The sequence below is a fragment of the Lacerta agilis genome, chromosome 9, assembly GCF_009819535.1.
Source record: "Lacerta agilis isolate rLacAgi1 chromosome 9, rLacAgi1.pri, whole genome shotgun sequence".
In the NCBI taxonomy this organism is placed as follows: domain Eukaryota; kingdom Metazoa; phylum Chordata; class Lepidosauria; order Squamata; family Lacertidae; genus Lacerta; species Lacerta agilis.
Window position 1 is genome coordinate 5,584,355 of NC_046320.1, and position 16,516 is coordinate 5,600,870.

Genomic DNA, 16,516 nt, shown 5'->3' on the forward strand with positions numbered 1-16,516 from the left:
TATAAGGGCCAGGTCAGTGAGGATTAAACAGGAGAAAACCAACAGGGTTGCACTTTCTCTCCTGGAAGCAAGAGTTTCCGTGCCAAAACCAAGCCTAATAGATCTGGAAAATCAGGTTCATCCAAGAGTGCCTGGCACTGTTAGACAACCACTTGCTCAAACACTTTCCCCAAGAAGACTGGCTGCCATATCATCTGTGCTGTGTTGCCTTTGGGGTGTTTATGACTAGATATGGGGCTACTCTGGATTATTGTATATTGAGGATTTATCCTGATTTGTTTGCAGAAAGCTAGCTAGACCATGTCCAGTTTTAATTAACCAAATTTTCCAGATTTGCTTGTGGGCAATCACAGAGTCATATACTTGTAGAATCGGAAAGGAACCCGAGGGACATCTAGTCTAGGGCTGTCAAAAGTCCTGATTTTCCAGGACATGTCCTGGAATTTGCCTCCAAAAATGGTGTCCTGGATTATTATTAATTATTATTTTTTTGAAATTGGGCAAATATTCTGGAAAACCAGCAATGGGGGTTTTACTAAACAAAGCTCAACAACCTTTGGGGTGTTTCAACTAAATCATACATGACAGGTGGCCATTCAGCCTCGGCTTAAAATCTCCACTAACGTAGAGTCCTCCACCTCTTGAAGGAGTCCGTCTAACAGCTCTTACTGTCAGAAAATTCTTCTTGATGTTTAGTCAGAATCTCCTTTCTCATAACTTGAATCCATTGGTTTGGGTCATAGCTTCCAGAGCAGGAGAAAACAAGCTTGCTCCATCTTCCATGTAACAAATTCTTTTATGGTAATGGAGTTTTGTATGTTATTTTCATGAATGCATGTGTTTTCATGCACACTTTATCTTTATCTCTGCATATTTGAACACATTACAAGCCTGGAGAACTGGCTGTACATTGGTATTTGCAAGTGTATGGCAAAATTCAGATAACTGCACATTTTAAAGGATAGGTCTGTTGAGCATTGAGCATTGTTTCGGAAAGTACAAATTATGTAGGCTTGCCTTTAAATGTGAATCAAAACTCTCTTCACTTTACTCAAATGTTTATACAAAATCTTTCTTTCATAATTCTTTATTGATTGTTTGGTCTTAGGGCTCAATGTTTTTGCACCTTCCTTATTAAGCAAAATATCTGCAAAGACCAGGTTTCAATAGTTGCATGCTATAAAGGTGTTAACTTCTTCTTCTTCTTTTACTGGCACTCAGTCAATTTATTTTTAAGTTCCTTATTTGGAGCAAGAAGGTGTGATTCAATCCTCACCAGCCTAGAGGAAGCTTGTAGCTTGTAATGTCACCTGGGATGGTTTGCCCCCATTGGGATTTCCATCTGTCATAAGGAAATAGAGGTTTGCATAGGAGTAAATGGAATATGGTAAATAGTTTATTCCTGCAAGTGCAGAAATAGCTTAGGTGATATATCTCAACAGTGCACAATTTCATATTCATTTTATAAGAAGCTAGAAGGCCATCAAATCTGGCACAATGTTGTACGTCTGTTGAGAACTATTGTTGTTGGACAAGAAATAAATAGAATGAAAGGAAAACAATAACATTAAAGTGGGGAAGAATGAAATGAGCCAATGTGGTGTAGTGGTTAAGAGTGGTAGACTTGTAATCTGTGGAACCGGGTTCGCGTCTCCGCTCCTCCACATGCAGCTGCTGGGTGACCTTGGGCTAGTCACACTACTCTGAAGTCTCTCAGCCCCACTCACCTCACAGAGTGACTGTTGTGGGGGAGGAAGTGAAAGGAGATTGTTAGCTGCTTTGAGACTCCTTCGGGTAGTGAAAAGTGGAATATCAAATCCAAACTCTCCTTCTTCTTCTTCTTCTTCTTCTTCTTCTTCTTCTTCTTCTTCTTCTTCTTCTTCTTCTCATCACATCCATACTAAGGCTACAGAACTAACAGAGAACCACTGAGAGAGGGGCAGAATGTTGGGAAGAGGTTTCATCTTCATAGTGAACATACTGGAAAGAAAACAGGATCACTCAAAAATAAAGTGGCAGTTTCTTCATACGTGGCTCAGGGCACCTAGAAATTCCTGATCATGTCTTCTTCCACTGCCAATATTATACAGACATATGAGTTAGGTTCATCCTGCCAGTACTTACACAAATTGCCTGGATGGACAGAGCAACTCTTTACCTCCTTGCTCCTTCAAGATGCAAACCCAGATGTAACTTACTCAGCAGCCAGATTTCCGGTGCTTCAATTCGCCAAAAAATGGTTTGGGGGGCACGTACCAGACCCAAACTGAAGGCTCATATGCCGTATTTGGCACCCTCCCTTCTATAGTTACTTTTGCAATTTTAAGTCTTCCTCACGCATCATCCCTTCTTTGAGTCACTCCTTTTACACATTTTATCTGTGTTACTTCCTAAATCACGGTGTGTTTCTATTTTAACTTATGCTGGTCTGTGACCATAATAAAGATGCTGATGCTGAAGATACAGTCAAATCTTGGTTCCCGAACTGCTAAGTTGCCGAACAAATTGGCTTCCGAACGCCACAAACCCGGAAGTAAGTGTTCCGGTTTGCGAATGTTTTTCGGAAGCCAAATGTCCGACGCAGCTTCCACTTGAGTGCAGGAAGCTCCTGCAGCCAATCGGAAGCTGCGCCTTGGTTTTCGAACAGTTTCAGTTGTCAAACAGACTCCCGGAACGGATGAGAACCAAGGTACCACTGTACTTGCATACCTTAGGTATGCAGAAATGTGGCCTAGTGGGCTTCATGCTCAGGTACCACCACTGCAAGCACAAGCACCCGCCACAAGCGCTGGCTCGTCCCTCTCCATGAGCTCAGTGGTGGTGGTGCTGGGGAGAGGAAACAGGACATTCCAGGATCAAATTGGAAACCGGGGTGGCTTCTGTAATTCCGGGACCATCCCGGGACCATCCCGGGAAAATCGGGACACTTGAAGGGTACACACAGGTGCTGTGAAACCCAGCACAAAATGACTGCCGTGGGCAGCAAAACAAGAAATGTTGGAACTCTGCATCAGTGAATACAGTCCCAGAAAAAGCATAGGTAGTTGGAAAACTGAATCCCTCTATGTCAGTCTCCAGATTCAGAACTCACAAAAGCTTGAGTCCTTAGTAACAGCAGAGTCTTAATCTGGCAAGGGTCTCTCAGTCTTTCTCACCACATTGATAGGCAGTTAGTAGCACATAAACTCTGCAGTTTGCAAAATAAAATAAAATAAATACAAGGACAATCTATGGAGTACTGTTTTATTTGGAGTCAAATATAGCTCCAGTAGCGAATACAAAAACCCCTCTCTTTTGTCTGTGCTCAAAGGGTGCATTATCCTTCTGTGATCGGCACTGGGACTTGCTATCACACATGTAATTACTTAAATGTCAAGATCAGCTTCATTGAGGTTCTTTCTTAAAACGATCATGTAATTTGTTGTTTTCACCCAACTGCTTCTTAAATGCAAACATGGAAATTTACTTGCTTTGCCATCTGAATTATTTACATCCTATAAATGACATGCATGTGTACAAACAATTAAGAGCTGTAAATAGAATAGAAAGCATCCACAGAGGCTTGTGAACATAACCCTGTGTGTGTGTGTGTTTCTTAAACTGTGTTATGAAACTGCTGAAGACTTAAGAGTCATTACTGCCATTTTAAATAAAAGCATATTGGCCCTGTGAAAGAGGCATTGTGCTTATAAATATTTTACAGTTAAAACTGAATTACTGAGAAAAAGTGAAATTCAATAATCTAGGATGCCTTTAGCATTCATTTTACACAAAGAGTGTCTAGCTATAAGTAGGAGATCAGGAAGCCGGCACATGCAGATGTCCATTGTTCTTAACTGAATATTTAAACTTCAAAAACATGCCAAGGGAAATGGTGTGTGGGAATGAATAATATCTTTTCCTAAAAACTTAACCACTACAGTCTGCTGTACTTGACTATGTTCTAATCCATGAGCAGGCAAACTAAGGCCCAGGGGCCGGATTCGGCCCAATTGTCTTCTAAATCTGACCTGCAGACGGTCTGGGAATCAATGTGTTTTTACATGAGTGGAATGTGTGCTTTTATTTAAAATACATCTCTGGGTTATTTGTGGGGCATAGGAATTTGTTGATTCCCCCCCCCCAAAAAAAATACCGGTAGTCCGGCACCCCACAAGGTCTGAGGGACAGTGGACCGGCCCCCTGCTGACCCCTGTTCTAATTCATCCAAGTATCTGAATAGGATACAGCCCACTTTGGTGAGCACTCAAAATGTCACAGACAGAAACACTGTTGCTGCTTCCACTCATTGGGCTTGTTCTACAGCTGTTGCCTTTTTATGAAATAATTTTTATTTGATTTTACAAGTATATCGTTATAATAATACAAAATACATATCCATATTTGGAGATTTCTCCAAATCTCTAGACTTCCTACCTTCCCCTCCATGGGTCCTATTATAAACCTTTTCAACTGCACATCATTTCATCATCCAAATTTTATGTCTCTCCATTTTATCCACAATATCTGCTACATTACAAGTGTTATTGCAATCCTGCTAATGTTTACATCTGCTTACAATGGTCTCTCCAGTAATTTTTTTTAAAATTCCCATTATTTATTGAAGTTTTGGTCTTCTTGGTTCCTTAGCTTTCCAGTCAGTTTTGCCATTTCAGCATAATTCAACAGTTTAGTTTGCCATTCTTCTCTGGTAGGGACTTTGTCCATCTCCAGTATAGTAGCATCCATGTGGCTGTTGTTGTGTACAGGAAAAGTCTTTTCTGTTCCTCTGGAATATTAGCACCTACAATTCCTAATAAAAAAAGCTTCTGGGTTTTTTTTTTAAAAAAATAAAAGTTATTTTAAACATTTTTTCCAATTCATTATATATTATTTCCCAGAATACTTTTGTTACCTTACATGTCCACCACATATGGTAAAATGTCCTTTCTTTTTCTTTACATTTCCACCATATATTTGTACTTGTCTTATACATTTTTGCTAGCTTACTAGGAGTCAAATACCACCGGTACATCATTTTCATATACCACATATTTTTCCGTCTATAAGACGCCCCAATGTATAAGACACCCCCTATTTTTTGGGACTCAGATTTAAGAAAATCTGAGGGAGCTCACCCCATTGCGGGGATTCGAACTGCCAACCCCCTATTTTGTGGGACTCAGATTTAAGAAAATCCACCAGGATTTTCAGGAGCTGGGACCGAACAAAGGGAGCTCACCCCATTGTGGGGATTTAAACCGCTGACATTCTGATTGGCAAGCCCTAGGCTCTGTGGTTTAGACCACAGCACTACCCGCGTGTATTATGAGGTGATAAATACCACACCACCACATCATCATGCTTTTTGTGTTGAAAACTGAGCTTCCCACATGATAGATAAATCAGATGACTTATTTATTGTACTGCCAGATCTTATGCACATTAGTTTTGCTAAGCATTCAAATGTGGTTTTGAGCCAGGGATTGGTGTCAGGATGCCACAGATGATTCTCTACTTCCTAAGCAGCAATTGCATATTTGTCATCAAGAGTCCACAGCGACTGAAAGATTTGCAAATAGGTGTTGTAGATGTGAGAAATGATAAACCATTTGAGATAGCTATGGCATTTTTTCCCCCAAGCCTAAGGAACAATACATGATAATGATCTGGTGAAGGTTTCTGAATGAAGACCAATGCATAAGAATTCCAAGTCTGTGCTACTGGATGGAAAATGATGAGCTATTAATAGTGGAAGTCCTATACATGTCTCTCCAAGCACAAGTCCTATTGAATACATTAGGATTTACTCCCATGTAAATGTGAATTCAACTGCAGCCTAAATCAGGGCTGTGCTTTACTTAAATGGGAAGCAATGCACTGGAAAGCCAACAGCATCACAATGTACAATTATAATGTCAAAAATTGTGAGAATTGTGTATCCATCGATACAAACATTGCATAACACAGATCTCTGGTACCTGGTGTTCAGAAAGGTATTTTGAAAACAAATACAGATTTTACACATCTGCTAGTACAGACTTGATTCTATCCCAGTATTTCCAGTTGAAAAATTAGAATAATAATAATAGTACCCACACGTTTCTACCTCAAATAACAATTTGCATGGGAGTTAATATTAGCAGCAATGTGATGAATAAGGTACGTCATGTACCCCGTCTTGCAAAAATAGCAGCAGAGGATTGCAGCACGGATAACTGTGTTCAACACAGAGGAAAAGCTGGCAGCACAGAGACATCATTTACCAATGTCAGTCTCATTTCAATAATCACTTGAACCTGCTAATTGTTGGTAAACCTCTGAGCTACACCTTGTGTTGTTTTCCTATCTCAAAGTGCTTCCATCTATCACTGCCACTGAGCTCACTCCAGACTGCTCTCTGCATTTGAAAAGCTTCTAGTCACGGTGCTGCATAATTTACGTGGTGTTCTACCAAGGAGATATCAAGACGCAGCGCATATTCAGCACATCATCCACTTTCCTTAGTGCATGCAAAGGTAGCAGCTGTGTCCTTAATTTGGGAAAGTTCTGTACACACATCTCAGGAGCACTCTCAGTTTTCCTGGAAAGTACTCCACAAGCTGGATTGCATTTCTATGACACAGTCACTTGAGAAAATGCATCCCATCCAAGTTCCACATGATTATAAAAGTTAAGTAGATTTAATATAGCCAATTAGCTGCTACTACTACAAACCCTTCAGGGACATGGGTGGCTCTGTGATCTAAACCACAGAGCCTAGGGCTTGCCGATCAGAAGGTTGGCAGTTCGAATCCCCACAATGGGGTGAGCTCCCTTTGTTCGGTCCCAGCTCCTGAAAATCCTGGTGGATTTTCTTAAATCTGAGTCCCCCTCTCTCGTGAGGAGCTGGGCAATGCCCGTCAGGCATGGAAGAAATTACTCCTCTCTTCTGGTGGACCTCTTGGTTTAATTGATGAAGAGGAAGGCAGAGAGCCCTCTATCTCCTACACCATATATTTTGTAGATGTGGATCTGGTCTGGTCTAATTTTGAAGAACAAACATGCATAAGGTATCTATTCAAAATCAAAGCTAAATCATTTGTTGCTTGATGCACTTCATGTCGCTACTGGTATGTTAATCTCTTAATGGTTTATGGGCTGTTGGATACTTCCAGACATCACCTCCACCTGCTTCTTGATCTTGGCCAGATCCTACCTAAACTCAGAAGCCTGCAAAATGGAATCTCTGCAGCTGAAAGGCAGAAAGCTAACATTTAAACTAATAACACCGCTGATGTATATTGGTAACTGACAGCTCCCTGGGTTTCATTAAATTGTCTCCTGACAGCTGAATCAATGCCAGACAGCATCAAATGCTTGCTTTTGGCCATGTTAGTGCTTCACACGCGTGATATAGCATCAAAACTAGTTGGACACATAACTAAAAGCTGAAAACAAAACAAAGCCAGAAAATACAACAAGAGAAACTTTTTGATAATCTTTGTGCAGCTCTTCAAACAGGGGAAGGATGTAAATTTTGGGAAACATTTTACAGCAGCTCTCTATCTTGACTTTGATTTTCTAGACAAAGAGAAAAACATTTCAAGCTTTAAGGGCCAGGCTGCTAGGGACATGTGGATGCTGTCGAGAGCAGCAACTCTGCATCTCGTTGGTAACACCTCATAAAAGAAGATACACACTTGTGATATCATCACACTCATAATTCCCTGTCGCCCGCAAGTGCTAACCCATGAAACAGAGATCTTGTTTTCTGCATGTCTTCCTGGAGATGTGATACAAGTGTTCACCCTGGCATGCTGAAAGAATGGCTGCCCTGAGATAACTAATACTGGGGTGTATTCTTTTCCTTGGCCTCCAGCAACTTCTACTGGACCACATCCCCCTAAACAGAGCCAAACTGGAGACAACTCCATGTGAGCTTTTTGTTGTTGCTGCTATCATTCACACATAAACATATGCTGTCATGATCCTGCCTGCCTCAAATCTTAAGCATTGCACAGTGTGTTCTGGCCCCCAGTCTTCTAGTAGTCTGAATTGCCTTACGACTCACCCAATAACATTGAACTCCTCTTTGGAAACAGACTTGTGCCTCTACACATCTTATTTTTCCCTTGACATTTCCATGGAAAGAATTCTGTAGGCTTCAGTGATGAACTAGAGCACAGCAGACAACAATATCTGCAGTGACACAGGTTGCCCACTCTTGTTTTAGCAAGTAGAAACTGTCTTATCAGTAATTTGTATCGGGTCCATGCTGAATGTCAGCCAGCAGACATTTTCACAGCAAATTCAAAGTGTTGGTGCTGACCTTTAAAGCCCTAAACGGCCTCGGTCCTGTATACCTGAAGGAGCGTCTCCACCCCCATCAATCAGCCCGGACACTGAGATCCAGCGCCGAGGGCCTTCTGTCGGTTCCCTCACTGCGAGAAGCAAAACTACAGGGAACCAGGCAGAGGGCCTTCTCGGTAGTGGCGCCCGCCCTGTGCAACGCCCTCCCATCACAGGTCAAGGAAATAAACAACTACCTGACATTCAGAAAACACCTGAAGGCAGCCCTGTTTAGGGAAGTTTTTAAACTGTGATATTTTAAATGTATTTTAATGTTTGGTGGAAGCCGCCCAGAGTGGCTGGGGAGACCCAGCCAGATGGGTGGGGTACAAATAATAAATTATTATTATTATTATTATTATTACAAACAGTGCTTCCAGGAGGCCAAAATGCCCCTTGACCTCTTTCATTTCTGGAGTGCTGATTGCTGTGTGATTGGCATGATCTATGGCATAATTTAAAAATCAACCCAAAGTATTTATTCATGCTGCAATAGCTCAGTTGGTTGGATATCACATAGCAGAACAATCCCACAAATGTGCTATTCAGCCAATGAGACTTGCTATGTGATGGCGTCACCAAGCCAATTCAGTATGAGCACATTGGTTTCTATCAGTCACCCTTCCCCCCCCACAAGAAAAATCTGCAAAAGTACATCCTTCTCCCACTAGGGATCAATGTGTTATTAGGTCCGCTTTCATATTAAGGGGCCGTAACAGCCGGAAGGTGCTAGATTGCTCTTGGATGAGGCCAGAGGAAGGAGAAGGAGATAGGGGGAATGCTGAACCCAGAGCTGTCTATGCAGTTATATTACCACCCTCTGGCAGATCCTCAGAATAATTAAAAGAAACACTTTTTTAGGAAGTTGGACAGACATAATAAGAAGCAGCCTGGTTCAAGAGCCCTTCTGGAGTTTGATCTCATTTGATCTCCCTACCATCACCAAAACCCTTCCAAGGATTGAAAATAGAAATAAGCTTGATTTGCTTGGCTGACGATGTCAACCTAGCCTCTTCTCCTTAAGCCTTATTAGAAATGTGCTAGAATAAATTTGGGGGGCAAGGGTGTGCTTCCCAGATTTTCTGGTTTCTTTCTAATCCATCTCTTGAGACAGTTGTTGGCATTTAATATGTTCCCCATAGATAAAATGGAAATTTGATCATTTTGTTTTGGATCATCAAAGGAAGCAAATGGTCAGAGTATTGGGGGGGGGGGCGGCGGCTTGGCTTTAGAGCTTTTGCTAAACTGCACCCTGCCATTTATCTGGCTCCACCCAAGCTCCACACAGCCAAGCTGTGTCCCTCGACCTACCTGGTGCCATCATAAGAACATCAAAAAAGCCCTCTGCTTCAGACCAAAGGCCAATCTAGTCCAATGTCCTGTCCACACAATGACGAACCAGTCAGCTATGGCCTGTATACAAAATACTACTCCAAAATTCCACAAACTACCTAGACGTAATAAAAAAAAACAATGGGAGGACAACATAGACTATGAGATTAACCCCCTCCAATGGACCAGAATGTGGTCTAAACCTCCCTCTAAATCCATATCCATGAAAAGAAAAGAACTCACTCTGAAATTGACGTACAGGTGGTACCTAACACCATGGAGACTAACATTAATATGCCCAGGAACATCATCAAAATGCTGGAGAGGATGCACCTCAATAGGCACATACCTCCACATGTGGTGGGAATGTCCTAAAATCCAACTCTTCTGGACATCAATCATACAAGAAAAATGCAAAATAACTAAGCAAGTATTAGAAGTCACCCCAGAACTGGCCCTGCTAAACATCTCCCAAGAGAATAATGGCCACTCACATCACAATGACCTCATAACCCACCTACTCTCAGCAGCCAGAAGCATCTTAGCCAGACACTGGAGAGACCTGTCAGGAATAAGATAAGATAAGATAAGATAAGATAAGATAAGATAAGATAAGATTTCTTTATTGTCATTGTACAAATACAATGAAATTGGATGCTTTCCCATAAAAAACAACACAAAAACTGTGCTTGTGCAGCGATTGTTATAGCATAGATGATGAAAATATCTCTTGAAACAGTCCTTCAGCTGGTGAGTAGCACATTCATGCCAGATTTTTAACAGTCTTTGTTATAGTGAGAGCCCATTTCCTGAGGGGATGTATGTTGCGCGGTCAGGCGAAGTCCCCCGTACCCCGGGGCAGCCCCTGAGGGAAATAACGACTCCTTCCCAGCCCCCCACCCGGGGTTCTGGGTAACTTCAGGGTTATCCAGCATGATTGGGAAGTGGGCTAGTCTGGAGAACATATGTTCAAGCAGATAGCCTGCCCCCCTATGTTCGCTGCCACTGGAAGGGGAGGGCAGTGATTACCCTGGGCGTTTGGTCAATGCCTCCCCCTGAGACCCCTTTAACGGGAACCCTGTTATCGCCACCACAATGGGGGCGGGGGTCACTGCCCCATGCCCCCCCAATCCTGTAAATGACTAAAGGATTCCACCCAAGGCCTGCAACCACCAAAGTTATGACGAATTGCTACGGGAAAGGCAAAACCTGCCAATGCAGGGGAAATTCCTTTCCGGCCCTTTAACAGCGACCTTGTCATAGCAGCGCCTGCGTGCCTGTGTAGCTGTGGAAAAAAGGTGGTTAGACCTGCAAAGTAAGTGTCAGTTGAGGGAGTGGAGGGCGGGGAAGCTCTGATTCCAACGGCCGCTTCCCAGGTATGACTCATGCTCTATTGTGTGTACTGTATAATCCCTCCTTCTACCTGGCCAATCCCCCTGGCAACACCTCCCCAGCCGGGATTGGGCGGCTGCTAGAGTAGGTGGAGTCCACAGGTATCCCAACCTGGGGAAGGTGAAGCCAAACCAACTGCCAGGAGCTGTCACCGTGATCCAATGGGTCTCCTCGCGACCTCGCAACATGCACACCCCATTTGATGTGGGGAATGCTCATTGGTACAAGGAAAAGAGACCCATGGTTGGTCTAGTTCAGAGCACAGTTTTAAGTTCAGCATGGTTGAAATCTCCAGCAATGATGTTCACAGTAGTCTTGCTGGCTGCTGATAGAGCCCGACAGCCCCGCCTTTGCTTCCTCTCTCTCCGTCGCCTTCCACTCCTCCCTAAGGGAATAGTAATCCATGGAGAGCTTGATATTTTAGCTACTTCCACCGTAATGTTGTCTGGGCAAAAATAATCAGCTCTCACAGCTTGTTTGCACTGTAACCCAACCCTTAGGAGTTCCTGCCGGCTGTAGATCTTACGCGCCGCCATCTTAGATCTTAATAACTGCAATAACTGTCATTATTCCTTCAGGAATGAGCTATTACCACTTAAAGTGACAAATCTATTCCTTGTTCATTTAGACATTTGCTTGGCAGCCTAATGTACTTAGACAAGTAACAAGTAACAACAATAACAACAATAAAAGCAATACAAAACGTTAAAAGAAAAAGAAAAAGGGAGAGCACTGAGCCTCTGCGTCTGTGCGCGCCGCCATCTTGGAATTCGTAAGTCAGCATGGACCAACGGTATCAAATAGTATGGGAAACAGCCTTATTAGAAAAACTAACCAACAAACTGAAACTGACACGGGGACAAATAGAAGACGATTGCACTGCAGTATGGTTAACCTTTATCACATACATAGCCCAACAAGACAGCAACAAGAACCTGCCAACAACATACAAATCAATCTGGCTCACCTGATTCAACTTGAGTGCAATCATGCTCTTCCCACTTGGGATTCCAAGCCACTGGCAATGAGAGGTATATTGTCTCCATCAGTGGAGGCAGAACATTGCCATTTTGATGTGCAGTCACTGATGGTTTAATCGTCCATGAGCCTGCCTAATCTTCTGTTAAAGCCACCCCCTGAGCTAGGCTTCAACTCTATCACCTGGTTCTACTCCCACATCTTCCTGGTGCCATCCATTAGCTCCTCCTCCAAAGGATCTGAACCTTAGGGAACCTGGCAGGAGAGTTTTGAGGCCTCCGGTCAGAAATGGCCCAAGCCACTTTGCTGCCTGAGGCAAATGACAAGATGGTGCATTCCCATTCTGTGCAGAAAATCTGACTAGACTGGTAATTGAGTCTTACTTCAGTGCTGGTGATGGAACTAAGTCTTCCACCACATCCTTGGGCAGCAAGCTAGGTTAGGAGCTGCAGGGCAAACCACGTATTTCTAGCCACTTTTCACCCCTCACAATTTGCCGCCTGAGGCAACTGCCATATTCTGCCTCACAGAAGTGCTGGCCCTGCTGAGGCTACACAGCCTCCATTAGCTCACCAAATTACATCCCAGTTTCAGAGCTGATGCAAGCCCTGCTGGTGACCTGCCATATGGCTTCTTTTCGCCCCGCTTTGTTTTTCTGTCCCTCTGCTTTCACCTTCCTTTGGTTCTGAGCGAAGGATGGCATCTTAGATCCCAGGAAGCTGATGTGCAACGGAGCCTCTCATCTGCCATGTACAAGCAAATCATTCTGTCTCTCCCCTTGTGCTCTGTTTTCCCAGCCAGCACAATTAGTATAATTATCTCTCTGTTCACACCTCAGTTGACAGCACAGACACTTCCAGTTTAATGGGCTGAGACACCGATGAACTCAGAAAACAGTTCACGTTATTGTTCCTGGTTTCAAACTGTTCAGTATATTTTACTCACCACTACCTGCTTCAGAGCAAAAAGTGCAGGAGGGGAGGAAAAAACCCATAAAATCTATTCTGTCTCATTTCATTGCCTAGCACTTTCTTTGATTTATCATAAAACTGGAGTTAGAAGAATGGAGAATGGCTTTTTTATGTTTCTTTTCTCTTTCTTTCTTTCTTTCTTTCTTTCTTTCTTTCTTTCTTTCTTTCTTTCTTTCTTTCTTTCTTTCTTTCTTCTTTTCCTTTCCAAAAAGGAAGCCCAAGGTAGTTACATCTAGTTCACCCTTTGTGAGAACCACCATGCACATTCCAACCCCTTCCCTTGATCTGCACTTGAGGAACTGAATCTTTTTTGAATTCTGATAAAAACTGACCTGATCCATACCTTCTGGCAGAGTCAACCCACCCATGAGGAAGCTGAGTCACTGTTGCTTATGAGGAGGCTTGTGTGGTGAAACCACACCAGCAGGAGAACCAGATTGGCAGTATCAGTGCATTTGCACCATGCCACCTTGCCCACCTCCCCTTTAGTAAGCAGCAGCAACTCAGGTATTGGAAAACCAAGTCAGCTCCACCGTGCTGTCCCCTGCTGAATCCTTTCAAATTCCTATACAAACTCATTTGATCCACAGCTCTGAAACTTATTAGCAGGTCAGAACCTCAATATGCACGCAGATTATGCACTTTTCAAAATTTAGGATGTTATTCCGTGCATACCTAATCCCAAGTAAATATGCACACAGCGGCACCCTAATTTACACGCAGGACAGGTTTTGTAAAATTTTGTGCACTTAAAATCATTTGCACTCATTACCATATAAGAAATACATATGGCTGCATCTGAGATACATTTTAGCACTTACAATATTCAGAAATACAAACCCATAATTTGAATTGCATGATAAATACGGCGGTTGGTTTTGTTTTGTTTTTAAAAAGCTCAATCAAATGTATGTACAAATAATAGAAACAATGGGGTGGGAGGAACAAATGATTTGAAGAATATGTGTTTATAAACAAGCCAGGATTCCCCCCCCCCCCCAACTAGTGTATCGTGTACCAAATGAAATGTATTTTGACCTTTAACAGACAGCGGTGCTGATGATTCTTGCTTTCTGCCTCTCTTGTGCTGACAGGAAGAAAAGCACCATGTTGCAAAAGGAGCTGCTCAGATTTGTTTTAGATTTGACATTATATGCTGCATAACTCAAGGGTATAAATTTTGATTACAAAGCAAGAATGGAAGTTTTTTTTTAAGAGGGGGGGAGAGAGAGAGAGAGAGAGAGAGAGAGTGAGTCACTCGTACAAATGTTATTTCAGTTTAATTGAGTTTTGAAATACTTTCACATACACAACTTATTGTGATGTCACAGTCAGACTGCCACCTTTGTAAAAAAAAAATCCCATTAGCTTTGCCATAGCTTTGCTCTTGACAATGCTTTCTAACTTTATGAGCCATCAAGATAACCTTTGTGCAATTGGACGAGGGATGTTCATATGTGCCTCGATCCACCACAACGCTCATTTGCACTTTCATCTGGCATTTTCTGATCTGTTGCAGCTGGCTTATTTCTTCTTTGTTCTTTCCATGTGAAAAGAACAATCATGAATGATGCATTCCATTGTTGTGGTTGTTGTTGTTTTTTAAATCCAACCTTCGATAATTTTATGAATTTGAAGAGGCTGTATAAAAGCTTTTTAAAAAGCATGGGCAGGAATCTCAATATTGGCCTCATAATCTGCTCTAGATCAACTTTGATAGCAATGATGCATGGTGACAATTTGAGAGAAAAATAAAACTATGTTTGGTATATATATATATATATATAACACCATGAACTTTGACAATAATCTAAAAGTCAGGGTGGTAGTTTGCCACATTATTAGAGAACATGGCACAGGTGATGTTAAGATGTCATAGAATTCTCATTTCATTACATCTCTCTCTCTCTCTCTCTCTCTCTCTCTCTCTCTCTCTCTCTCATATAGGGCTGCTTTTATAGCTGCCGATGCAAACAGAGACTTAGGTTGCCATCTTCATCCATTTACATGGAAACAAGATCAATTGTACTCAATGGGACTTTGAATAGTTATGTATAGGATTCACTAGACATGTACAGGAATGTATAGGCATTCAAAATAATACATTGCTATGAAGATCACTGCAGCTCCTGACAACATTTGACATTCACAGCAGATGGTAATTCAAAAGAAGAAATACTGCTTCTACTTTAAATCTAGTTTTTATTTTTATTCACTCTGACTATATCATGGCTCCTTTATAAAATAAGGATAGGCTAGAGTTCAGTAACTTTTGGAAGTGTGTGTGTATGTATCTATAAAATGAAAACGGCAGCTATTTATATCCGAAAGCACTCAAGAATTGAATGATAAAACAGACGAGGAATAAAAAGCAGAAAACATTGAAGATTCAGCATAAGATGAAGTGTCAGCATAGCATCTTTTTATGTTCTTATGGACAAATGTATGGAGGACCAGTCCATGAGTAACAATAGCTACACAGGACACCTGTGATAACAGATAAAAAGTACATATATCTGAGTATCCTACCTTAGGATCGAAAAAGAGAATGATTCTTGCTCGTGAGCTTCCAGGGGGATCTAAGTCACCACATCTGGAAACAGAAGAGTGGAGCATAGCCAAAGCTAAAATCAAAAGTACTGGATCAAAGAGTTAAACATCTTGGTGTATCTCAGTTTCTGCAGGATTGTATGTTGATAATGATTATATTGTCACTGATATACATTGCACTTGGCCACAATTTATTAGTTACCCATATGAACCAGAAGTTCGACTTCTGTGTTTATGGTCATGGGAGCTCCGGCTACCAGATGCTAAGGTTAACAAAAGGCATAATCCACCCCACCCCCAATATAATTGTCATTGAATTTCCTTTTTTCTACTAATTGACTTCAAATTAAATAGCTACATTAATTAGCGTATTGCCTTCCCACCCCTACTTCCAAAATCTGTTTGTTTAAACCCTTTGTACTGCATTATATTATATATTATAAGGGACACAGGTGGCGCTGTGGGTTAAACCAGGGAGCCTAGGGCTTGCTGATCAGAAGGTCGGTGGTTCGAATCCCCGTGATGGGGTGAGCTCCCGTTGCTCGGTCCCAGCTCCTGCCTACTTAGCAGTTTGAAAGCACATCAAAGTGCAAGTAGATAAATTGGTACCGCTCCAGTGGGAGGGTAAATGCCGTTTCCGTACACTGCTTTGGTTCACCAGAAGCGGCTTAGTCATGCTGGCCACATGACCTGGAAGCTGTACGCTGGCTCCCTCAGCCAAAAATGCGAGATGAGCATCGCAACCCCAGAGTCGGACACGACTGGACCTAATGGTCAGGGGTCCCTTTACCTTTACCTTACTGCATTATGCATCAAACTCTCGCCCATTACACAAATCCCTCTAATACAGTTACTTTATGATTTTGCTTCCACTGCTCCTATCTCAAGTCCTGCCCATGATTTCATTTGATGGTGGCTGTTGTTGTTGTTCAGTCGTTCAGTCGTGTCCGACTGTACCTTCCCCAATAGCCCAAACAAGGCCT